Raw genomic sequence first — 25922 nt, 5'->3', positions numbered from 1 at the left:
TTTACCCCTCTTAAAACCTGCACTAGTCTGTAGCCCCTCCCCCCGCTCTTTTTCACAGGAAAGATGGGACTATTGGCCGTGCTGGAAGTTCTAACTAGGATTTCCTGTTGGAGCAATTGCTGGATCACAGGGTATACTCCTAGCTCAACTTCAGGTTTTAAAGGGTATTGCGGTATTTTTGGAGCTATCCTGCCTTCTTTTAAGCGGATCTCTACTGGAGCTACATTTGCCATCAGCCCAGCATCCTGTCCATCTTTAGTCCAAAGGGAACTCGGTATTTGTGCTGTAATTTCAGCTACCCTAGATGGATTTGACTCTATAACAGTGGAATACAACATTAGCCTCTGAGGACTGTCCAGCATATCTTGCACTTCTTTTGTAAGATTTCTAGGAGTGTCCAGGAATACCCCATCGGGGGTGCAATAGATGACACATCCCATTTTACATAGTAAATCTCTACCCAGGAGGTTAGTCGGGGCCGCTGCAGCCAACAGAAAAGAGTGTTTGGTATGCAGAGGCCCGATTGTAACTTCTGCTGGTTTCGTCAGTGGGTAATGTTGTATTTTTCCTGTTACCCCAATTGCTGCTACTGATTGGTTGGTGAAACCCAAGTGAAGGGGGGTGTTGAGAACAGATCTGGCCGCCCCTGTATCAACCAAAAAGGTTTGCCTTACTCCAGCTATATCAACCTTCACCTGAGGTTCCTCTCTAAGGTGTTGTGTCAATCTAACTGGCTGTAGGATACAGGTATGACCTGTTTCCTATTGTCTTACCTGGGTTGCCCTTAGTACAGTGTCAGCCATCAGATGGGGAGGAGGCATGTTGCGTGACCTGTCTGTCTCCTCCCATTGTCTAGGGGTTGGGTATCTCCGTGTCTCACCCTGGTGAGATTCCCAGTCTCGCTTATGTGTTCTGTGACTCCTGGGGTTTCCTGACCTACATTGTGCTGAGTAGTGTCCTTCCTTATTGCAGTTGTAACAGATAATTTGCTTTCTACCTGTGTCCCTGGTGTTTCGTTGGTATGCAGCTTTATTTGGGGCATTTGTAAAAGCTTGGATGCTAACCATCATCAGTTTATCAGTTTGCAGTTCTCTGTGCTTCTTGATGTTACGGTCGTGGTCTACAGCAGATTCCCGTAGGGCATCTACTGTCATTCCACGCCAATTTGGAAAAGAAGTTTGGACTCTGGCTCTCAGGTTTTCTCTAAGCCCTTCCACCAGCACAGAGACAATCATCTCCTTCAGGTGGGTGTCGTCCTTAGGCTCGGAGACACCAGTGTATCTTGATACCGCCAGCAAACCCCGGTTGAAATATTCGCTAGCTAATTCACCATCTTTTTGTTTGATAGTGAATATCTTGCTATATTCCACTGCTGCAGGAAAATACACTCCCAACTGCAAGTTGATTAGGCGTATATTTTCCTGGTTGATCTCATCATTTATCTCCTTGTCCCCTCTCAATCCACTATCCTGAATGAATTTCGGGATGTCTATGTGAGTAGGGAGACAGGCCCTCAACATGATTCTCCAATCCTTGTTGGTGGGCTCATCAGAGTTTCCCAGATCCCTTACAAATTTCCGGCACAATGCCAGATCTTTCCTAGGATCAGGGAAATCTGTAATGATGGACCGCAGCTCTAACCGTGTCCATGGGTTTAGCATGGTCATCTTCCTGGTAGGTATCACACCCTCTCTGTCTGCCTTACCATAGGGAACCTCCAGAGTGCGTACAGGGTATGTTTGTACCACATCAGCATTACTGGGACCTGCTTGGGAGTCGTCTGTGTCTGCGCTGTGTGGTGCTATCTTACCTGAGTCCATGACTATGCTGTTGGCATTAGCCGTCTCCTCTCCCTGTGCAGGGGCCCCAGCAGCAGGTTTTGCTGGTTCAGCCTTTCCTTCAATCATGTTAATTGCATGGGAGACGGCCAGTGCCAACAGCTGCTCGTTTTCCTCTCGGGTTTCCTTATAAGGGGATAAGACAGGGTACAAGTTAGCAACGGTTACATTATTACTCAGGTTTTGCTTATCAGTCATTAACCCCTTCAGCACATATGGGGGTGGGGGAGCTGTTGCGGCTACGGTTGCATTTTTATTGTGGCTGATTGTATCTGGCACTGCCAGACATTTGATTCCCCATTGTTCCTGTCCTTCCTTCTGCCACACTTTAAGAATTTCTATGTGCTTTACTCTCTTCTTACGACTGGAGAGTAGACATATTTCATCCTTTACTGCCGATAAGACTTCTGGGTCAAAGCTACCAACACTGGGAAATTCTAACTTGCTGCCTTGTGTCATCTTTTTCCATTTCTTTTGGTAAACAACTGCTCGTTCACCGTGCTTACAGCACATAATAAAAGCCGCCGATCCTTTTGGTCGGCTTGCTTCCTCCCTAACTGACACGTTATCACAGCTTGACCCGTTATTACCCATAATTACAGGAATAAACGTTCACAGCTAGTAGATACCGGTGGGTTATTACTTGTCTGAGAGCTCCCCAACCACTCACTTCTCCACACAATGGCACTATTCCGCAATCAAGCGTGAAGCCCACTATGCGAGGTAATGTTACTCAATCACCAAGCTCTCAACTAGCCGCGCACGTCTAGTTGACCTACAAGGTGCGGCCTAATTTTTCCAGGGTACAACAAACTTGTTTTCCTGTACCCCCAAAAACTGGATTTTCTAAAGTAGCTAATCGGATCACTGGGTTCCGATGTATCTTCTTGTACCCTCCTAGTGGATCAAAATAGGTAGTTCCACTGAAGGGGCAGTTCCTATGGGCACGTCGTCACGTACACCTTGTCCTACCTGGACTGTCCTACACTGGACTACACTGCGCTTGAGTCGTGCCGTCACACACCCATTCGCCTCAGTTATGTTTCACACTGGGCGCTAGTTACACCTTGGTCTTATGCTTATTTGAAATATTTCTGTACAGAAAATCTTCCCAGGCTGGTAGCTTTTCCCTAGATACTTATGCAGGTATAAATCCCTTATAATAAGCTATAGGAATCTATTAAAATAATGCTTGAGTTGCTTGTTTTTGGAAAATGAACAAAAAGAAAAAAACTTATTTTCTTTTATTAATCACCGCCCCATCCACAGTATATTACTATACTGTTTAAATAAAGCTAGTGGTTTAATACTGTTCACCTTTGAGTTCCTATGTGTGCTGCATGCGCAGTGCCAGTGAACAGCCACGTGTGTACGTGTGTTTTGTTAAACCTGTTCACAGGCCACGGATGAATCGGCCACCCACGTGTTCTATAGTGTATTTGCAAGGTTGCGCTCGAGTTTCGCCATATGCAGTAATTGCGCCTAAATGTGGAATAAATCCCTTAACTTCGTCCGAAAGTTACGTATCAAGATGCGAAATAAATCCCGCACTTAATCCGTAAATCACGTACAAAGATGCGAAAATTTCCCGATATGGGCACGTGCGCGCGCACCTTGCGTAATACACAATAGACGCTTTACGTTACTGCAAAAAGGCCCAGAACTTATCGCCACGTGGCGGAGTCTCTGGTCTTGCAGTAACTAACAATAAAAGTTATAGTTTTGCACAGAAGGGATCCTCTATGTACTATAATAAAACACAGGCCTTTGTCTCCACGTGTGCGAACTTTATCGCACGTGGCACATATATTGTAATAAACAAGCAACTCAAGACACTATACCCCATTAAACTACTTGTGGCAGGCAGAAGTACAGCTTACTAAACACTTAGATATGTTTTAAAACACGTGGCTTAATGTTTCACTTATTGTACTTCGGGTTCAACGCTAGCACTTCTCGAACCCCGCACCGCCGCGGACCTGGCCTATCCAGCAATGGATAATAAATACTTCCACCCTTTTGCCGGTATAGGTCAGGTCGCGCGCCTGGTACTGAGCTCCAGAATGTGTAACGGACGGACGATGCCCCCAATTGTTAATGGCGATTAAATATGACCAAAGAAACAATAAGTGAAAAGCGCAGGTTACGTATTATGTCCGTAACCAGCGTACCCTTTATACCTAGCTACGTGCGAACAAAACGTAGCGCAGCGTAGCGTACCTTTGTAGTGTATTGTACACCAAAGAACCAGTACTATTTTAAGAGATCCTTTCGCAGTACTCTGACTCTAATCTGCGAATATACCTTTAAGGACAGTGTCCGTAATATACCTTATCGCTATGCGAATAAACAGACACAACCACGGTATAGAAGTAAGGAGATAGGGACTCCGTAAAAAGATGTATTTAAAGTCCCTAACGGACAACAGGGGGTTACAGGAATAGAAAATACAGGTATAACAAGTGATACAAATGTCTAACAATGAGTATAATAAACAGGCTCTACTAGGGGAAGAAAATACAGATACAGGATACAATCAGCCAACAATACAATAAGGATAAATACCGTGAATGCAACCGTTTACCGTCTCCTCATCAAATATGCGCAGCGCAGTCCGGTCAGAGCTCGCTATCGTTCAGGGTTGAACTATAGCCCGGTCGAAGGTCAGGGAAAGGAAGATGTGCCGAAGTGACCAAGGCCGCCCTGGGTCACCTATCTTATAGGGTCAGAAGGGGGAGGTCAAAGGCCATTCCTATTGGTCGGGGGTCGTATGTCAGGTTCTCTGTGATTGGGGGTAAAATGATGCACCTGGTTTGAATAGGTGCAGGGGAGTGAACTTTTGGAGTTCTTTGTTTGTTGGTTTCGTCGTCAGGGGTCGTAAATAACAGTAGAAACCGGTTACATCTGGATTCCTTTGTTATACCTTTTTCAACAGAAACTGTCCTGGGAATATGGATTATGTCCATAACTATCGGGCCGTGTATATTGCGAAATATTCGCAATGACCGGAATACTGCGCATAAGAAACGGAACGGAACGGTACTAAACACTATACAGACAGATGTATGCAATGCTAACTAAGCTATGTGTGGCGTTCTAAACCTTTAACTATATTTTATTTAGTGTCAGTATGTTCTTATGAATTTATGTGTAATAGTATGGCTACTCTTCTGGTCCACTTTGTCACACAGACTCGGGTATGGAAACTTTATTTGCGCAACTCTGCGAACCAAAATGGCGGCCATACTATCGTAAAATGGCGTGTATGCAACTCGACTTTCGCACTTAGTTCCTGGAGCTTGTGGTTCTCTTTGCTAGTTATCTTTGGGAATGCTTGAAGTCTTTTGAATAAGGCACTTTCTATAGCTTCAGAACTGCCATAAGTCTGTTCAAGTCTCTCCCATGCTGCAGCAAGATCTTCCTCTGAGTGGCCGGTATGAACTGCTCTTAATGTCTTGATGCGTTATGCAGATTCTGGGCCTAACCAGTTGACAAGCAGGTCAAGTTCTTCCTTGGCGGTGAAGTTAAGATCATGGATTACAGCTTCAAAGGTCGATTTCCAAGCTCTATAGTTCTCAGCACAGTCATCAAACTTTGAGAGACTGGTGTTTATAAGCTCCCTGCGTATCATATATCTGGCGAGGTCAGACATGTCTGTTCTCTCATTCCTTGTTGCTGGATGAACTTGTGGTGCCGCTGGAGTATGTAAGTTCTCCGGCGTATAAGGCTGAGATATGTCAGGCCAAAATGATGTAGCATAAGGATTAAGCTGTGGTTTAGTTACTGGGGAATCTGCTAGCTAGTAGCTGGAAATTACCTTGTCATTGGTAGGTGGCATCACCTGTTGCTGTGTGGTTATGTCTGCATTGAAGATTGGGGGTGGCATCGGTATGCGCAACTTAGAAGCTTCTGTTTTGAGAGCTGAATCTTCATGGTAAGCAGGAGGTATAGGTGTTAGTTGCTTTAGCACATAAGCAGCAGTGCGGTCTGCTGGGTTTTCTACTTCTCCTGGGATGTAGTGGTTCAGATCAGTACCTTGGCCTAATGCTTGTTCAAGAACTTTCAGTTTGGCTAAGGCAGCTGCTTCTTCCCTTTCTATTTGGAGGATCTTTGCCTCAGCCTTCATCCGTGCCTTCATCTGTGCCATTTTTTCTCTTACCTCTGCTTCCTTCTTAGCAAAGGAACTTCTTACATCTGCATGGATTTCTATTAGCTTCTCATGTAAAGCTGACCTTCTGGAACGAGACGATCTGGCAGATGAGGATGTAAGCTTGGTTGAAGTTGATCGATGTGACCTAACTTCTTGTAAGTGTGCGATGCGGAATTCTGCTTTATTTTTGGCATCTTGAACTAAAGCATTATTTCTTTGGAGTAGAGTCTCTATCTCAGCTAGCTCTGCTGAGGCATCATCAAAATCAGAATTACCCAGAAATGTGATGTATTTTGCGGACAGTCTCTGGTAGCGATCATAGGCGGAAGATAAGCGTTTCAAAACCGCAGTTCACTCTGTTGCATCATTGTTAAAGCGTGGAAGAGCTGCTATGTGGTGTTCCGCTCTTTCCCATAAGTCATCTAAATTGTCCTTAAATTCGTCTCTGGTTGTCTCAAAAGTCTCTCTTATCTTTTGTGTAGGTTTGAACGCACGTTTCGGGCGTACATCTTGTCCTTCAGTAAGCTTGAACTCTGCTTCCTGTACGTCTGAGTTATCAGAGGCATGATGGACTTGCTTTTGTGCAGCCACGGAGGAATCAACAGAACCTTTTGTGGACATGTTATAACTTGCTTAGAACTGCCTCTTGAAGGTAGAATTGTGCTTTAACTTATAGGTGGAGAGCTGAGTAAGGAAGCGCTTGTAGCCATGTGTTCTCATAAGATGGTGGCCAGCTCTAAACTTGCTTGCAGACTATGTGTATACATGCAGATGCTGTAGACTTAGGTTTGCTTTGACTATTCTGCCACAGATGCACGTGAAGGAAGTCTCTGACAGTTGTAAGTGGCAACCCTTATGCAAACAGTGGAAGATAGTGAACTCACTATGTTCATTCCCTTAACAATACCAGTTGCATGTAAAGATCCAGTGAGGAAGATACAATGGTAATGCTTTAGCTAGTTTATTGCTGTACCTTGAGATGATGCACAGATAGACCTTGAGAGATGACATATAGAGGTCAAAGCAAAATCCTTTCTGCAGTTCAGGAAAACATGTCTGCTACACATGAGACTGACACAGGAACTGGAAGTGAGCTCACAGAACAGGAGTAGTCACATGACACATACATATGGTAATTACATTAACTTACAGAGGTAAATATAACATTGGCCAGTAGATGGCAGCAAAGGATAACAAATACATAACAATACATCATATAACATCCATACAAAATGGTGGATTCAACTTGAGAAACCCTAACCAGGGCAGCACATCTCCAGTGTTGGACCTTTTTTAAAAACCCTCTACAAACTAATACGCCAATTTATCAACGAGTGATAAAACTCATTTTGTATGATAAATGGTGGTCCAGCCAATCAGCTTCTACTTTAACTGTTATTTTTCAAACACACGACAGGAGCTGATTGGCTGCAGCGTCATTTAACATACATGGTTCTACATGAATTTCAAACACAAAAAAAATTATACCTAAATCTACAAATAAATAATAGGAATATAACCCTAAATACAAGCAGTTTTATTATTTATCTAATGCATACCCCTATACATTAGATATGTCAACATGTAATAACTTGGCAGTTTGCAGATTTCGACATTTTACTCTGTCAACATTATAACATTGCACATTCTTGTGTAGACATTATAGATGATGACATAATGAATGTTGACAATCTGAGTGCATAACCACAAAGACCTTCTAATATTCTGTCCCAGTAGAACATTTTCTACATCTGTTTTTATCATTGACAAGTTCCTCATTTTGCAAATCATCTAATACATCATATTTCTTCATTTTTTGCAGAGAATTCTCCACCCTCCTTTCTATTCATGCACTAGTTACCAGCCCGACAAAATGACGGAACAACTTGAGGCTGGGGCCACATAGCTGCCAGATCCAACTGCAGCATGCAGCATGGCAGGACAACCGGATTTCATAGAGAACACGTATATTTCAGTGTATGTATTCACACACTATGGCTATGCTGCACTGTGTTCCACTCTGGTCAGCACTGATCGGATCCTGTTCTGCAGGAAATTTGTAAAGGGGTAATCAAAGTAGCTAAAAGGGAAAATGAAGAGCGCATAGCCGCTGAGAGCAAAACCAATCCCAAGAAGTTTTTCAAGTACATCAATAGTAAATGAATAATTAAAGAGAACATAGGCCCATTAACCAATATCAATGGTGAAAGTTTTACAGAGGATAAGGGAAAATCAGAACCGTTAAATGAGTTCTTTTCATCGGTGTTTACTAGGGCAGAGCAGACAGTGGAATGTACAGGTACCACAAATGAGACAAACAAGCCAGATATTATTATTGCTTTCACGACCGATGAGATAATATTGCAGCTCAGCAAAATCAAAACAAACAAATCACCAGGCCCAGATGGGATTCATCCTAGGGTACTAATGGAATGAAGGGAGGAATTAGCGAACCCTCTATATTACGTTTTTGATAACTCACTTTCATCAGGTAAGGTACCAAAAGACTGGAGAATAGCAGAGGTAGTGCCAATTCAAATTCAAAAAAGGTGAAAGGGATGACCCAGCTAATTACAGACCTGTGAGCTTAACCTCAATAGTGGGTAAATTATTTGAAGGATATTAAAGGGATGGTATCATGGAATATTTAGAACTTCATAGTTTACTTAGCATTAACCAGCATGGGTTCGTGAAAAATCGATCATGCCAAACAAATTTACTAGGCTTCTATGAGGATGTTAGCAAAAAGTTTGATAATGGAAACGCTGTAGACGTGGTCTTCCTAGGTTTTGCTAAAACTTTCGATACAGTGCCACACAAAAAGTGGAAGATGAGGTTTAATGTGGATAAATGCAAGGTTATGCACCTTGGGAGACATAACCAGTGTGCTAGTTATAAGCTAAGCGGGGAGGCATTGAGTAATTCAGTACTGGAAAAGGATCTAGGAGTCCAAATAGATAACAAACTGGGGTGTAGTGCTCAATGTCACATAGCAACAAAAAAACGGCCAACAGAATTCTAGCATGTATAAAAAGGGGTATGGAAACTAGGGACTGAAAAGTAATTATGCCACTGTACAAAGCATTGGTTAGACCACACCTTGAATATGGAGTACAATTCTGGGCCCCGCACTATAAAAAGGACATCACAGAAATGGAAAAAAAAAACAAAGAAGAGCAACAAAGCTAATTAAGGGAATGGAGAATTTAAGCTTCGAGGACAGATTGAGCAAATTGGGATTGTTTACACTAGACGTTTATAACGGGGGACATGCTCAACGTGTACAAATATATCAGGGGCCAATATAAGGAACTGTCAAACACCCTTTTTACTGCTAGAAAGGAATCTAGGATACATGGGCATGAGTTTAGATTAGAAGAAAGAAGATTTCGTTCCCTTAGAAGGAAAAATTTCTTTACAGCCAGGGCAGCTAAACTATGGAACTCTCTTCCTGGTGAGGTAGTGTCGGCAGACACAATAAATACGTTTAAAATAAGGTTGGACAAACATTTATTGGTTAAAAACATCCAGGGGTACAAATAAGAATCGTAATCTATCTTTAAAAAATATCAGAATACACTACATATAACAAGGCATAAGTTATTAAAACCTAGGTTGAACTCGATGGACACAAGTCTTTATTCAGCCTTATCTACTATGTAACTATGTAACTATGTAGGATTCAGCCACCATCCTGCCTAGCGGGTCCTGTTCACCAGGACCTGCTAATATGCCAGAGTGTGGCCCAAGCCTAACAGTTATGTCAGTGCCAATAGCTGCGCGCAGGGGCGTAAGAAGACCATTGTGGGCTCCATAGCAAGATTTTGAAAGTGCCCCCTTTGACCCAGGAGAGGGTTTGGGGTGGTGGTCGGTGGTTTGCTTTTGAGCTGATCAGAAAAGCATAGACAGTGGATGCGCACCTTGAGTCTTGTAATTCTGTGATACTTTGATATATTAAATGTACTATTCTTTCACTACGTCCCACATAGTAATGCCCATTGCTCCACATTATACTACACATAGTAAAGCCAATTGCACCCCATTACAAACCACCGGCGCCTCACACACATTCCAGCTTGCACAGTAACTCCCATTGTGCCACAATCTATTCCGCACAGTATTGCCGACTGCTCCATATTATGACCCGCACAATGTAATGGGCCTACTGAGCCGCATTATGCCATGCACAGTAACGCTTACTGTGCCACATTTCACCCCGCACAGTACTGTCCACTGTGCCACATTATGCCCTGCACGGTAATACCCATGGTACTGATGTTAGCACCACATTACGCCCCAAACAGTTATACCCATTGCAGCAGTCACCTCTGCATATGGTGGAGCAGCCAATCACAGCAGCTTCAGAACACTTCCATGCTTAGTGACAAATTTTGATCTGTCAAAGGGCAGGAGTGTGAGGTGAATCAAATGGGCTTCTAATAATCCAGCTATGGATGATCCAGGGGATGGGGCTCAGAAAGGCCTAGGACGGAGCTTAGAATGAGCCATGGGAAGAGCTTCTGGAGACCTGGGTGGACCTCAGCTGTTGAGAAACAAGGGAGGAATATGAGCGGGTCTTCAGGGTCAGAATTGTGGCCGGACCACATGCGTGTGGCTTAGTGTGGGGGTGGAGTTTTAGGCAGGGGAGGTTCTATGGCATGTATGTGCTGCTCTGCAGGGTGAGCAGTGGGCCCTAGAAACAGCTCTGGCTCCATAGCAGCTGCACCCACAGGAGTTACGCCACTGGCTGTGCGCACCCAAACAGAACAAAACTTAAATTGATACATATTTTATTATAATGTATTTACTCTATATTATATTAAGCTTTCTTAATCACCTTTTACCAAGCACATAAATTTTGTGGTAAAGAGAAAACTTAACCAATCAAGGCTGGGCAAAACTAACGCTTATTGCTCACCCCACCACCCACACACCGACACCAATGTTCCAGCCACCAGGTGGCCAGTGGTGGAACTACCATTGGTGCGGCAGATGCAGTGTACCAGGGTCCCAGAGGACTAAGGGGCCCACTGCTGCCCCTGTCACCCACTGTTTTTCCTGTCACCCTCTGCATCTCCCTGTCATCCATTGCTGTGCTGCATATTTTGAACTTGGGTTAGGGTGGAGGAGGGGGGGCCCAATTTTATATTTTTGCACCTGAGCCCACAAACCACAAGTTCTGCCACTGGGTTTGAGCTATGCTATGTGTTCCAGGAACTATTCGGTTATGCTGTGCCATCAATGTAGGAGAACCATCTTGTTCTCCCTCATCAATGGCAAAAGTTTTAACCATAAACCATAGATGATTATGAATTATTGATGGTCAATGGCCATCCCTACCATGAAAATGAAAGTTTGAATTAACTGGCCCATTGAAGTGGACCAAAGAGTGCCAAGTAGGTGAAGATTAGGTTGGGTCAAAGAAGAGAAAGTAGAGTAGGCCTGAGTAGGCCCAAGGATGTCCCTGATCTGGGCTTGCAAAGTAATTATCAGATCATGTTTTCTGCTTTTTAAGCCTAATCAGCCTCTTGATCATTGCCAGCTGCCCTGCAGGTGTGTCCACATAAGCCTTTTCTAAAATTTAGCCATATGTCTTGATTTGGCACACCATGAACTAGGCCATTGGTGGTCTAGCCACAATGTCTCGTGGGGAAGGACATTATAGCAAAGCTTGTTGGAGGAGCCTGACGGGGGCCCCAGGTCAGCTGCTGAAGGAGAAAAAGAGAGATTACTCATAATGCACTCAGTGTATACCCAGAAGCCCTAGTGCGCATATGGAAATTAGTAGACCCATAATGCAATATGCATTGTGATCTTAGTTTGGGGTGGAGGAAGGGGGCTCAAATTCAATTTTTGCATCTGGCCTCACTACCCACAAGTTCCTCCACTGGAGCTGGTGAAGAAATCATTCGATAATCAGCTGGGCAGCCCAACGCTCTCTGCCCAGTTATCACAGCTTTCTCGGAGGAGGACCTGACCCGTCCTCCAGCGGCCGGCAATAAGATAGGCGGTATGTCTAATGGGTGGTCTGGTGCACCCCAGATTCAAAGAAGAATATAAAGATCACTGCGCTGCTTCTCCTCTCACAAGTATGACAATTTCAGTCTAGATTTTCACTGTAGTTCTTTATCTGATGTTACTCCTTTGATGTATAATTTATCTCCATATATGAAAAAGAAAAACAACAAAAAAAGTACAGGCTGTCAGGTAGTGTTTCCTTTTATATGGAATGACAGAATGTTAAATCCAAAAGGGGGAAGGATCCCAACTTCCCACGGCTGGATTGCTTACACTGCTTACAAAATAAGACGTGTGTATAGTCCCATCTGGGTATCTTTTATGGGACCACCAAAACGTGCTCAGGGTAGTAGAGACTCTTACATGTGCTTACATGTGAAACACTGGAAAAACACATATATTGGTATCTTTTGTATTCCAAAAGTATAGCTCACACTGGCCCTTATTCTAGTTCGGACGGTACGGCCCGCGTGCGGCCGTACCGCCGATGTTTTTATTCTGCACATGCGCAGAGGTCAACCTGCGCATGTGCAGCCCCCTTCGCCGCAGACGGATTTCGTCCGCCGCAAAGGGGGCGTATAGGGGCGTGAGGGGCTTCAGACCCTCATTTCCCTATGTGTACGCCCCGCGTTTCATGGGCGTTCCCATGCAAACGCGGGGCGTATGCATGGTAATGAGGGTATGACGCAACTCATGGGGGCGGAAAGCTGACGTCGCCGGATGTCAGCTTTCAGCCCCCATACAAGCTAGCACACGGACGATTGTCCGTGTGGTCTCAGCTTGCGGGAGCTGCTGGGGCGTGCGGACCTGCCTTCGATGGTCGACGACCATCGAATGCAGGGGGCAGCTCCCACCATGGTGGAGGCGTACGCCTCCACCATTTTTATGCGGATCGCCAGCCGTCCGTGTACGGACGGCCGTGGCGATCCGTCTCGTGGGCGGGGTTTGGTTTGTGCGGCCGGAGCACCGTGTGCGGCTCCGGCCGCACCAACCAGAATAAGGGCCACTGTCTTACGTGATATGGTGTATCGCCAATCTTGTAAAGGTATCTTTCAATCAGATGGTGTACCATATAAATGAGATAAAAAACTCTTAATGGTGCAAATATGATAAAATACATGAGGCTTTAATAACAATATATAAAACAACAGAAGGTCAAGCCTCGTACCGTAGGAACAGGGATAACAGTCAGAAGATAGATGGAACCCGAGTCACTCCTGCTGAAGACTTCCAACCTGATCCTTGGTAACGTGGGTGGCCTTTATAGATACACTCCTCCAACATGTTTCGACGCTCCAGGCGTCTTTCTAAAGGTGGAGTGTGTATAGGGTGCAACCTTTTATTTATACCCCCGTCAATCCGGAAGTTGTGACATACCGGAAGTAACTCTGGGAGGCACTCGTAGTTAAAGTAGTAAACTTAGCATATATAAACAGATATATCTAATACTACAGGGTGGGGGTTGGAACTGCACTGACTTATAGTAATTATGTGGCAATTAATGGAAAACCAATATTAAGACTATAACAAGTACATTCTAATAGTCATATGATTGGTGGTGCACCCACGATTTCAGTATGGCAACTGAATAGGAGTTTTTGTTTGCTCAAGAGAGGGCAAACACAAGACAGAAAAGGGCTTTGTGGGCGCACTCTTATTTATGTATATATGAAAATAATTTAAAACGTAACTTTTAATTTGATCTAATAATATAAGATAGCCAAAAATTTTTTTTTACAATTTTTAAAGAGAAAAGTGTAGGAGGTGAAAAGATATATATATATATATATATATATATATATATATATATATATATAGACAGTTAGGTACCAATTCATAGAGGCAAAAAAGTTTTTTGCATAAAAATGTTGTGTGATGGTCCTATTGGCTTTTCACACTTTGTTCTCCATTCGGCGCATCACGTCCTTATCGACATTGATATATGGACAATGCGATTATGGGCGAAAATGAATGGTTTGGGTCCCCAGTCGGTTTAAATAACCTGTAGGGATGTATGTTGCCCCAACAACTGTTATGATGGTATTATCACAGCTTGTATTGCTTATGCAGTAGGCGTGTCCAGTACAATTTAATTAGGGATACCTCTATTAATACCACACCAGGGGTTCTTCGGGGGTCTCCCACAGGAATACTAATCTGGCCCGTCACTGCTTAGCTTCCAAGTTCGGGAAGTTTTTGGGCAGTTCCAGTGAGGTATGGTGGTATTTTATTGAGGGTTAATTCCCAAAATCCCAATTGTCTGGTTAACTACGTCAAAGCATTAATAGCTGACTCGATACCTGATTTTTGTTGGCCACCATTCGATTAGCAGCTAAATATTGGTAATCAATATTGCTTAAAAAATCCACATCATGTAGTGAAAAAGGATAAAGAAAGGGGGGAGGGGGGGGGAGGAGAAAAAAAGAGGGGGTGGGAGAAGAAGATTTTGGAGAGGGTTGGGGGAAAGAAAATGAGGAGTAACAGGTTTGGAAATGAGGGAAAAAGCGGTGAAAAAGACAGAGAGAAGAGAGGAAACAGTTAATGATGTGCGAGGCTGGATCTGGGTGGTAAATACAGACAGTCTTGCCCCTTAGACTGTTTCCAAAGTGCATTCAGCACTTTGGAATCCTGGTATCCACATCCGGTTTAGCTCCTGCTTGCCTGATTTTCCTGTTACCCTGTTTTGTGGAAACTTGGGGTAATCAATTCCCCCTAAAACCAACTCACCTGACTTGGAATACACTGAACAGCCAGTATTTATTGCTATACCTGATCATCAGGGGATTGCGAGTTGTTTCTTCATTTGGGAAATCTGATCCCTTAATTGCAAGAATCCTATCCACGAAATTTGCTTTCGTGTGAAATTTGTCTGTACAAATCTGCTATAATGCCCCTGAGGAAGTCAAGTTTTTGACGAAACGCGTTGGGCTACCGACATCTTGCAGAAGACACTTTTGAATAAAAGTTGTTTTTTTTTTAAAACATTTTATTGTAACTCATTGAAGTATTATTTGTGATTGTAATTTGAGGCGCACTCTGAACTCCCTTCTATCTCATTTCTATTACTTTGGTTCCTGTCTAACAGAGGATCCCTCAGAGTTGCTGCCACTAGCAAACGTTAGCGCGGTCTGGGTACCTTTTTCTTTACTATGTATATATATATATATATATATATATATATATATATATATATATATATATGAAAAAACAAAATAGAAGGAGCGCACAGATGAGCAGGTAATGTATCAGAACTTTTACTAAAAGAATTAAGGCTCACATACAATTAAATAAGCACTTATCAACGTGGGACACCTCATACAGCAACCGCAGCATGACCGGTCATCATACGTCAGCCAGATGGAATCACGGCAGCGGCAGCGTCTCCACGAGAGAAGCGATGGGATTCAGACACAGCACGTCAGAAAGAACACACCCCATCTAGATGACGAAACACGTTGGGGTGTGTTCTTTCTGACGTGCTGTGTCTGAATCCCATCGCTTCTATCGTGTGGACGCTGCGGCTGCTGTGATTCCATCTGGCTGACGTATGATGACCGGTCATGCTGCGGTTGCTGTATGAAGTGTCCCACGTTGATACAGTAAGTGCTTATTTAATTGTATGTGAGCCTTAATTCTTTTAGTAAAAGTTCTGATATATTACCTGCTCATCTGTGCGCTCCTTCTATTTTGTTTTTGGTACTCTTTACCTAGAAGGGCGCCCGCGATTGGAATCGCGGGCGTCGGGGGTAAAAAATCGCGGGCATCGCGGGTAAATCGCGGGTACATTAAAAACGGGTGCCCGCGATGACCGCGATTTTCCCATAGGGATCAATGTTAAAAATGGTGATTGACCGCGATTTTAATGTTAAATGCCTCAATGGCCGCGATTTGGCCATAGGAATCAATGTTAAATGGGCCACAGAGCCCTAATAGTCACCGTGAACTCTGAAATGGCCCCCACAATTGTTAACGCCACCCCACGATCAACGTGAACCCGAAGCGTGGCGAGCGCAGCGAGCCCGCGAGGGGCGGCGGTACGCGTCCTCCGACCTTTTCATGCCCTACTATCCACGTCGGCGTGGAGTTGAGAATAGAATAGTGTGGCGAGCGCAGCGAGCCACCGAGGCCCGAAGCGTGGCGAGCGCAGCGAGCCCCGCGAGGGGACGCGGATACCTTCACAGGTAAACGCGTCCCCTCGCGGGCTTCACAGGTGTCCGCTTTTCGCCACGGACACCTGTGAAGCCCGCGAGGGGACGCGTATAACTGTGAAGGTATCCGCGTCCCCTCGCGGGGCTCGCTGCGCTCGCCACGCTTCGGGCCTCGGTGGCTCGCTGCGCTCGCCACACTATTCTATTCTCAACTCCACGCCGACGTGGATAGTAGGGCATGAAAAGGTCGGAGGACGCGTACCGCCGCCCCTCGCGGGCTCGCTGCGCTCGCCACGCTTCGGGTTCACGTTGATCGTGGGGTGGCGTTAACAATTGTGGGGGCCATTTCAGAGTTCACGGTGACTATTAGGGCTCTGTGGCCCATTTAACATTGTTTCCTATGTAAAAATCGCGGGCATTGAGGCATTGAACACTAAAATCGGGTCCAATCTCATTTTTAACATTGGTCCCTATGGGAAATCGCGGCCATCGCGGGCATCGCGTCGCACCCGATTTTTAGTGCATTCGATGGTCGCGATGGGCGCGATGGGCGCCCTTCTAGGTAAAGAGTACCTTGTTTTTTCCTGCATGAAATTGGTGGGGGTTGGGCATACCCCATGTGGAGTCGAGCTGCACCCGGATTTGCTTTGAAATTTCAAGAAATTTGGGATTGGACTATTTTATTCTTGTGAGGACTTTGTGCATAATTGATCATTTTATATATATATATATCTGGCGTCTGGCCGGCACTCCAAAGTGCTTGGTGCTGTATCTTGCCTGGTGCCTTCCTCCAAACCTGAGGTCAGGTATCTATAACTCACTCCACGGCGGCACTCAAAGGACGGAACACAAGAGTCGACACACACTGTATGTGTTCAACGTTTCAGTGCTGTGCACTTTTATCAAGAACAGTGTAACAAAAAGTTTTGTTACACTGTTCTTGATAAAAGTGCACAGCACTGAAACGTTGAACACATACAGTGTGTGTCGACTCTTGTGTTCCGTCCTTTGAGTGCCGCCGTGGAGTGAGTTATATATATATATATATATATATATATATACATATATATATATATATATATAGTATTCGTAGGTCCGGCACTCCCAATAAGAATGGCAACTTGGACTGGTGCCAGCACAGAAATGTAAATGGAAGTCTGTAGATCATGGGTCTTCAAACTGTGGCCCTCCAGATGTTGTGAAACTACAAATCCCAGCATGCCTTGCCACAGTTTTAACACTTCCTTATAGAAAAACTGTGGCAAGGCATGCTGGGATTTGTAGTTTCACAACATCTGGAGGGCCACAGTTTGAAGACAAATGCTGTAGATGGTGCGGCACTCAGCGCGGTATAGCAAATAAACGTACCAACGACAGTGGCTTTTAGACAACGTTTCAGTTGTATTTATCACAACTTTTTTCAAGTCATACCATGACTTGAAAAAAGTTGTGATAAATACAACTGAAACGTTGTCTAAAAGCCACTGTCGTTGGTACGTTTATTTGCTATACCGCGCTGAGTGCCGCACCATCTACAGACTTCTATATATATATATATATATATTTTTTTTTTTTTTTATTATTATTATTATTATTTATATACATTTGGTCTATCTATAATACTTTAACTGACCCGGCATATACTGGGTCACCTAAGTGTCCATCTCCGTGCTTTGCTCCGCCCCTCTGGAAACCCCCTTCTGAAAATCCTGCGTTTGCCCCTGCCCTGGACACATATGATTATACAGAGTTTAGGCTGATGTGCAGCAGCTCCATTCTGCTCTCTATAGTGCATATAGTGGCTGCTGGCGATGTTCTAGGGAATGGGGAATTCCAATCACCTGAGAAATACCTTCCAGTTTGTTCTACACATCGGATCTTACAGTTCTGTCAAATTATAAAACGAGTGTTGTATGATGTCTCAACAGTTGGGATTCTGACGGTCAGTATATAGACATCAGAACCCCAACCGCCGGTACTCCGACAGGGCGGCGAGTGCAAAGGGGCCCTTGCAGGCTTGCTGCGCTCGCCACGCTGTGCGTTCAGTGGCTTGCTGCGCTTGCCACATGTTCTATTCTCCTTCTATGGGGGTTGTGGACCCCACGATGGAGAATAGACCCTGTGAGTCAGGATTCCGACTGTCGGGCATTTGAACAGTCGGGATTCCGATGTCGGTATACTAACTATCAGGGTCTCCACTGTCAGACCATCACTCGGCACCCCATAAAGCATAGGGCTTGTAATAGGCTTTCCTAATTTTGCCAGTGCCAGTTCTAAGGGTTATGCAGCCATTAGGTCGATAGTCAAAAGGTCAACCACTATTTGGCGACAGTCAAACGGTAGTTTTTTGGGAGATCCGCGCATGTGCAGCAGAGTCTGAACCCTCTAGCACTCAGACTCTAGGGCTCAGGAGCCCTAGCAGAGGAGGCTACAAACGAGCCTCCTTCTTTCTTAAAGCGCTTTTGGGAACAGGCATGAATGTCATGTAGGAAATCTGAGCTGAAATGCTCTGTACTGCTGTCAACATCATAAAGCTTGGATTAATTACTTGAGCACTGCTTACTTCACCTCTCCCTTGTCCAAGTGTACTCTGTTCTGAAGAATACTATACAATGGGTGCTCTGATCAGAAACAAAAGAGGTACTTATGTAGTATCTGGGCGCCCGATTTTAAAATCGAGTCGGAAAAATCGCATCAAATCGCATGCGATATCGCATGCGATCTGATGCGATTTTCCATAGGATTCAATGTTAACATAGTCCTGTTCATTTCCCACTATCCAAGTGGGCAAAGAGTTGATTTTATAAAGCGTGGCGAGTGCAGCGAGCCACCGAGCCCGAAGCGTGGCGAGCGCCGTGGATTACTTAATATGTTTTCCGCATCCCCTCGCCACGCTTCGGGCTCTATGCCCACTTGGATAGTGGGGAAATGAACAGGACCTTGTTAACATTGAATCCTATACAAAATCGCATGCGATATCGCATGCGATTCGATGCGATTTTGCCGAAAATCACGTTAAATCGCATCTGATTGGTAAGGCATACAATCAGAAAATCGGGCGCCCAGATACTACATAAGTACCACAAAAGTAAATGAACACACCGCTGGCTAATCATTGTCATTTGTGAGCCGCATATGGCTGGGAATACTTGTCATTCCATCCTGTGCAGAAAAACATGGTTTCAAAATGTACAGCAAAGCCCCATTGGATTTTAGCATGGCTGTTACTCCTCTTGCTATCTACGCAAACTAATCCCCATGAAGAGAGAAGAGAGAACCCCTCCCTCCCTCTCCTTACAGGGGATACGGTCATATTGTCTACAGCACAGGTGTCAAACACAAGGCCCGTGGGCCAAATCCGGCCCGCCAGACCTCGTCATGTGGCCCGCACGAGGAGATAGCACGCAGGGGCAGTGTGTCTAAAACAGGAGTGCTACGGGCCACGTCCACGTCCGCGGCCGCCTTATTTGTTCCTCCACTGTTGGCGGCCATGTTCCTGTAGGCACATATGTATGCGGCTATAGAAACACAGCCGCCTGTTCCCTCTGATGCCCGGCAGTGACAGACAGGCTCGGACTGGCCTGGGGGGGAACCGGGGAATCCCCCGGTGGGCCCCGGTGATTTCGGACCCCGCCCACTTGTTTAGGGGGGCGGGGCTATTGCTCTTTATTTCCCCCTGCCGCCACAGTATTAATATGCCGGCGGCTGCAAGCAGGGCAGAGGAGCTTTGCCTGGGAGCCTGTCACGTTGCTGCGTCGTGCGTCAGCACAGGACTCTGCACGGGACGGGAGCAACTGCCACCAGGGCCCCAAATACAGATCCCCGCCTACAGGATAAGAACTGCGGGGGTAGATGTCCTGAGAGGAGACCTCCCGGCTGGTGAAGAGGGAGCTGCTTGCTTTTGGACCCCTTCTGCAAAATGGTAGGTAATAACCTAACCATTTGCTGTATTAACTTTTTAATATTCCCCCCCTTTTTTGCTATATGTGCTATATTGTGTATGTGTGTGTGTGTGTGTGTGGGGGGGGGGGACCTATGTGCCACATTATCTGGGTAGGGAGGACCTATGTAATGTACTATATGGGGGGGGCTATGTGCTGTACTATATGGGGGCCTATTTGAGTGGGGGACCTATGTAATGCACTATATGTGGGGGACCTAGGGTTACCACCCGTCCGGGATTACTCCGGACAGTCCGGTAATTGGACCGGGTGTCCGGAGTCCGGACGGGTGCCGTTCCCGGACTATACAATGTCCGGGAACTGGAGACCAGACTGGAGATCCTGCGCAGCGCTGCCGGGCACAGCCAGCTAGAGACCGGCAGCGCTGCGACTGTGTGAGGAGGAGGACGAGCACTTCCGCCTGTGACTATTTCAAATATCGCGCCTGCCCTGCTCGCAGTCAGCCAGCCAATCGGGTGCGGCGGCTCCTGATTGAAAGCTGGACTGCGAGCAGGGCAGGCGTGATTTTTTAAATAGCGCGACGGTCTCTGGGCGCAGCAGCTGCAGTCAGGTCAGGTGGCCGGCTGACCCTGCTGTGACACGGAGCTGACGGCGGGCAGGGTGAAGCCTGGCCAGATTGGCTATTACGTTTACCTGGGAAGGTCCCGGGGGGGGGGGGGGGATTGGTGTACGGGGCCGCCTGTCATATGTGGCCCCGCCCTCGCCTACTTCCGTGCACAACAACGCTTGCTGACTGACTGATGTATACCGCGCACACCCACCGGCCCGCATTAGGAGAACAAGCCCCACCCACCCGGCTGTCAGGTTTCGAATAGGATGTCCATGGTAAAGGTAAGTATGAGTCCATTTTACATAGTCTGACCTTTTCCTGCTCTGCGGTATTTATGTGCTGTCTCTGGTAGGCATAATCTGTATCTGATGTTTGTCACTTGTGAGCCCTTAGTCTTGCCTGCTATTTAGGTTTAGGCTGTCGCAGAGGGTTAGTGTTAGGCTATAGGGGCGGGAGAGTAAGGGTTAGAATGGGGGGGTTAGGGTCAGGACTCGGGACGGGCGGGTTAGGGATTAGGGTTATTTTAGGATTTTTAGAGGGGTCAGTATTTTCAGTTTTGGGATGCCGGGGGAGTTTAAGATTAGGTAGGGATAAAGTTAGGCTGCAGGGTAGGGGTTAGGTTTAGGCTGCGGCGTGTGTGGGATTACCACTCGTCCGGGATTACTCCGGACAGTCCAGTAATTTAGACCGGCGTCCGGTGTCCGGACGGGTGGCTTCCCCGGACATAGTCCGGGAATGAGTCCCACCTTCAGTCAGGTCGACCTAAATGCAAGTCGACCTAATGGTGTAGACCTAAATGCAGTTTGAAGAATGATCCCATTCCCCTTACAGCCACTCAGAAACAAATTATTCAGAAACATTTCTCAAGTCCTGACGTGTAGTTCTGAAGAAGTCTGAAATCATGTCCAGCTGTGTTCTCAGCCACCTAACCAGATAACACTGGCTCTTGGCAGCGCAGAAGCTATTGCTCAACCATTTCTGAGAAATCGTTACTCAGGACAGTGATACTATGGGTAGAATGTTTTAGGTTTTTTTATACGGCATTTATCGATGCACTAAACCCCGCATGTTGGGGTCTCTGTGCGGAGAGTAACACCATTGAAAGCTTCTGCTATCCTATAGAAGCCTGTGGGCTTCAATCCATAGTTGCCTACTTTCTGGCTGCCCTCTCAGGGATGCCGGTATTTTAGCCATTGCACAGCATTGGGGGGGGGGGCCTGCAATGATGCAAGTCGCATAATTTGCTCCCATGATCTCCCCCCCCCCCCTCCCTGCCCACATGCCTGGAGGCTTGCTCCCCTTTCTGGGATTTACGGGAGGGTAGGCAACCCTGCTTCAATCCCCGGTGCTGGTTGGTGATCCTTCACAGATCCCTCCCAGCATGCCCTGCTGCTGCCGTCACTCATGCGCATAGGGAAGTCCAGTGACGACACCGCTTCGCAAAGGACATCTCTTATCGGAAGAGCTGTCTTTTTTAATAATAATCGCATATATATACGATTATTAACAATGTAAACCCTGTAATGTGTGGTGGGATACACCATCAAATTTAAGTGCATCCCATCCTATAACATTTATAAAAATGAAACATTCTATATAGAGATGAGCAAAGTTTAACTGATATTTCGCGTGAATGGAGTTTTGCGTTGGAACGGCGCTTTCTGTAGAAGTACAATAAAGGACAGAGCCAGGCCAGCTATTATACAGGACAGGCTCCTGTCTCTGGTCTTGGGCCCAGATTTATCTTTTTAAATGAGGCAGGGGGAAGCGGCCTCAAACAAGCTCCATGCCTAGGGTCCCATAGGGTTTCAATCATACCGCTTTCAGGTCGCAAAGCCTCTGACCCTTTTACACTAAACCCGGGTTGCCCATTATACAACCCAGGTTTAACCCTTCTTCTTATAACCTGGGTTGAATTGTTGGGTTGATCGACCCGGGTTATTAAGTCTGGTGCTTCCACACTGCACCTCAACCTGGGTCTACCCGGCAACAACCCAGCAACAAACCGGATTATTGCTGCAGTCTGAAAGAGGGATTAGGTTGACCCTATTAAGGTCAACATGCATTGGATTGACCACTGAAGGTCGGCAGGCCTTAGGTAGACACCCAAAATAGGTTGACATGGCTAAGGTCGACAGAGTTGGAAGGTTGACACAAGCATTAGATCCACAATGGCAAGGTCGACAGTCAAAATGTCGACATGAGTTTTTCATGTTTTTTTTTTTGAGCCAACATGTGCCAACAGGCAGTATTTCATGCCCTACCATCCACTAGGGTGTGGAGGGAGAAGTTGACTATGTGGACATTTGAGACATAAACTGGCAAAACCCCATGTCAACGTTTTAACTGTTGACCTTCCAACCCTGTCAACCTTCAGTATTCGACCCAATGCATGTCTACCTAAATGGACTGACCCAGTGACTCATACCCCTGAAAGGCGTATTACTCTGCACATGTGAAGAAGTGAGGGAGAATGCTCCTGGGACCTGTGCGCAGTATTACCTGACCAGTGAACTCAAGAGAAAGGGGGAATCCCAGCTGATTGCTTGCCACATTTTCAGTTACTTTATATTCCACTTTGTGATATGTGTCATGATTTGTTATTTGTTAGTTTATCACAATATAATATTATATTATATTTATAACTAATAATTTTATATCACATCACATGATCTCATAGGCCCTTATTCTGGTCTGTGCGGCCGGAGCCGCATACGTTGCTCCGGCCGCACAAACCAATCCCCGCCTACAATACGGATCGCCACGGCCGTCCGTACGCGGACGGCTGGCGATCCGCATGAAAATGGTGGGGCGTACGCCTCCACCATGGTGGGAGCTGCCCCCTGCATTCGATGGTCGGCGACCATCGAAGGCAGGGCCGCACGCTCCAGCAGCTCCCGCAAGCTTAGACCACACGGACAATCGTCCGTGTGAAAGCTTGTATGGGGGCGGAGAGCTGACATCCGGCGATGTCAGCTTTCCGCCCCCATCACTGGCGTCATAGCCTCATTACCATGCATACGCCCCGCGTTTGCATGGGAACGCCCATGAAACGCTGGGCGTATTCATAGGTAAATGAGGCTATTAAGCCCCTCACGCCCCTATACGCCCCCTTTGCGGCGTATAAAATTTTTGTGCGGCGATTTCCCCTGCACATGCGCAGAGTGACCTCTGCGCATGTGCAGAGCGAAAACATCGGCGGTACGGCCGCACGCGGGCCGTACCGCCCAGATCAGAATAAGGGCCATAGTTTTACATGAAATGCGTACAGTGGCTGCTATAGCACCTGGGCTGCAGCTCAGACCACGTCCTCCAGGGGGAGCCAGTCAAAACATATGAACATATGTGCAAGGATGTATGTATATGTGGTGGCTGCAGATCCACAAGGATCTCATGTTGATTTTGCCATGTGTCAACATTATTAATGTCGATCTTTACATGATGACCTTTAATTAATGTTAAACTTTTGAATGTTGACAATCTGCATCTCCACCTATTGACTGTTGACCGATCAGTCGGATACCGTCTCAATACCGAGTCAGTAATACAGCAAACCTGCCCTCTAATACAGTACTGCAGATCCAAATCTGTAACACAGCAAACCTGCCCTCTAATACAGTACCGCAGGTCCACATCAGTAATACAGCAAACCTGCCCTCTAATACAGTACTGCAGGTCCACATCAGTAATACAGCAAACCTGCCCTCTAATACAGTACTGCAGGTCCACATCAGTAACACAGCAAACCTGCCCTCTAATACAGTACTGCAGACCCACGGATTCGGCATAAATAGCCGGCGGTCGGGATCCCGGCGTTCAAAATCCCGACGCCGGAATCCCGAACGCCGAAATCCCGACAAGGGGGGGACGTGGATCGCCCCCCCCCCCCTTGCGGGCTCACTGCGCTCGCCACGCAGCGGGCCCGGTGCTTCGCTACGCTCGGCACAATAATTTATTCTCCCTCCGAGGGTTTCGTGGACACCCACGGGGGGAGAAAGTGGCGGGATTTCGGCGTTCGGGATTTCGGCGTTTGGGATTTCGGCGTTCAGGATTCCGGCGTCGGGATTTTGAACGCCGGGATCCCGACTGCCGGGATTTAAACTGCATCCCAGGCCCACATCAGTAATACAGCAAACCTGCCCTCTAATACAGTACCGCAGATCCACATCAGTAATACAGCAAACCTGCCCTCTAATACAGTACCGTAGATCCACATCAGTAATACAGCAAACCTGTCCACTAATACAGTACTGCAGGCCCACATCAGTAACACAGCAAACCTGTCCTCTAATACAGTACTGCAGGTCCACATCAGTAATACAGCAAATCTGCCCCTCTAATACAGTACTGCATGTCCACATCAGTAAGTATTGACAACAAAAACAGAAATGTCATTTTTAAATTTAAACCCCTAAATTTTAAAACTGCACAATATAATAATAAAGTAAGTAATGGTGTCCATTTAAATGTAATAGTTTGTAATTTTTTAAAGAGACTGTAACCAGTTTTTCTCCCTGAAGGAGAGGCCCAGGTTGGCAAACCTGATATATCTGCACATCAATTGATCTGCATACTGTATATATCTACTAGTATGCACCCAGCCTTACACTGACAAAGTAAACAATTACCCAGATGCAGTTTATCCCATTCCCAACACATTTAAGTGCAAGACATTACAATTTATATATATAGCATTAGCACCTGCATATGCCCTACTGCTGTACAAAAGAATAAAGTATAAAAAAAACTAATCGACCACTACGCCTGGCTCCTTTCCAGACCCCCAGCTTTTCTCAGCCCACTTTCTAGAAGATCAGAATGACACTTGATGCACTTACATTGTATTGCGGCCACCTGGCTGGGGAAAGTTAGGTGAGGCTGTGGCTCCCATGGACAGCAAATGTCTACTGTACTCTGCCACCGTTCTTATCTTGTACTACACGTATTTCCTCTTCAGCTCAGGCTAGATAGTCCAGCCTACTGTACAAATAACTTCTTTTTCCTGCTATAGTTAGTAAGCACATAGTTTCCCAGCACTGACACAGTCATTGTGGGCAGGGACGGAATACAGACTGAAAACATACTGAAGCAGCTAGGAAAGCAGCCACTGCCTCACTGATTGTTACACGCTCTGCTGGCATACACAGACGTACAGCTCCCAGTAAGTCACTCCTGCAGCATTGCACCATGCAAAGTTCATTACTTAAATAATTCATTATTGTAAGTAAAAACTTGGGAAATCTATTTAAGATGGGA

The 25922-nt window shown here is 45.9% G+C and overlaps 1 protein-coding gene across 2 annotated transcripts in view; it reads right to left on the bottom strand.

The window, feature by feature from the left end:
- Positions 1-25687, bottom strand: part of LOC146020173 (uncharacterized) — a 59182-nt gene extending 33495 nt beyond the window's left edge. For both annotated transcript variants that reach the window (XM_083153087.1, XM_083153088.1), the window contains exon 1: positions 25505-25687. The gene's annotated coding sequence lies outside the window, so the exon portion shown is untranslated. The remainder of the gene's footprint in view (positions 1-25504) is intronic.
- Between the last annotated feature and the right edge of the window lie 235 nt (positions 25688-25922).

This window comes from Crinia signifera, chromosome 7 (genome assembly GCF_055691185.1).
Source record: "Crinia signifera chromosome 7, ASM5569118v1, whole genome shotgun sequence".
Classification (NCBI taxonomy): domain Eukaryota; kingdom Metazoa; phylum Chordata; class Amphibia; order Anura; family Myobatrachidae; genus Crinia; species Crinia signifera.
Note: the sequence above shows the minus strand (reverse complement) of the source record. Positions and strands in the feature narration are given on the sequence as shown.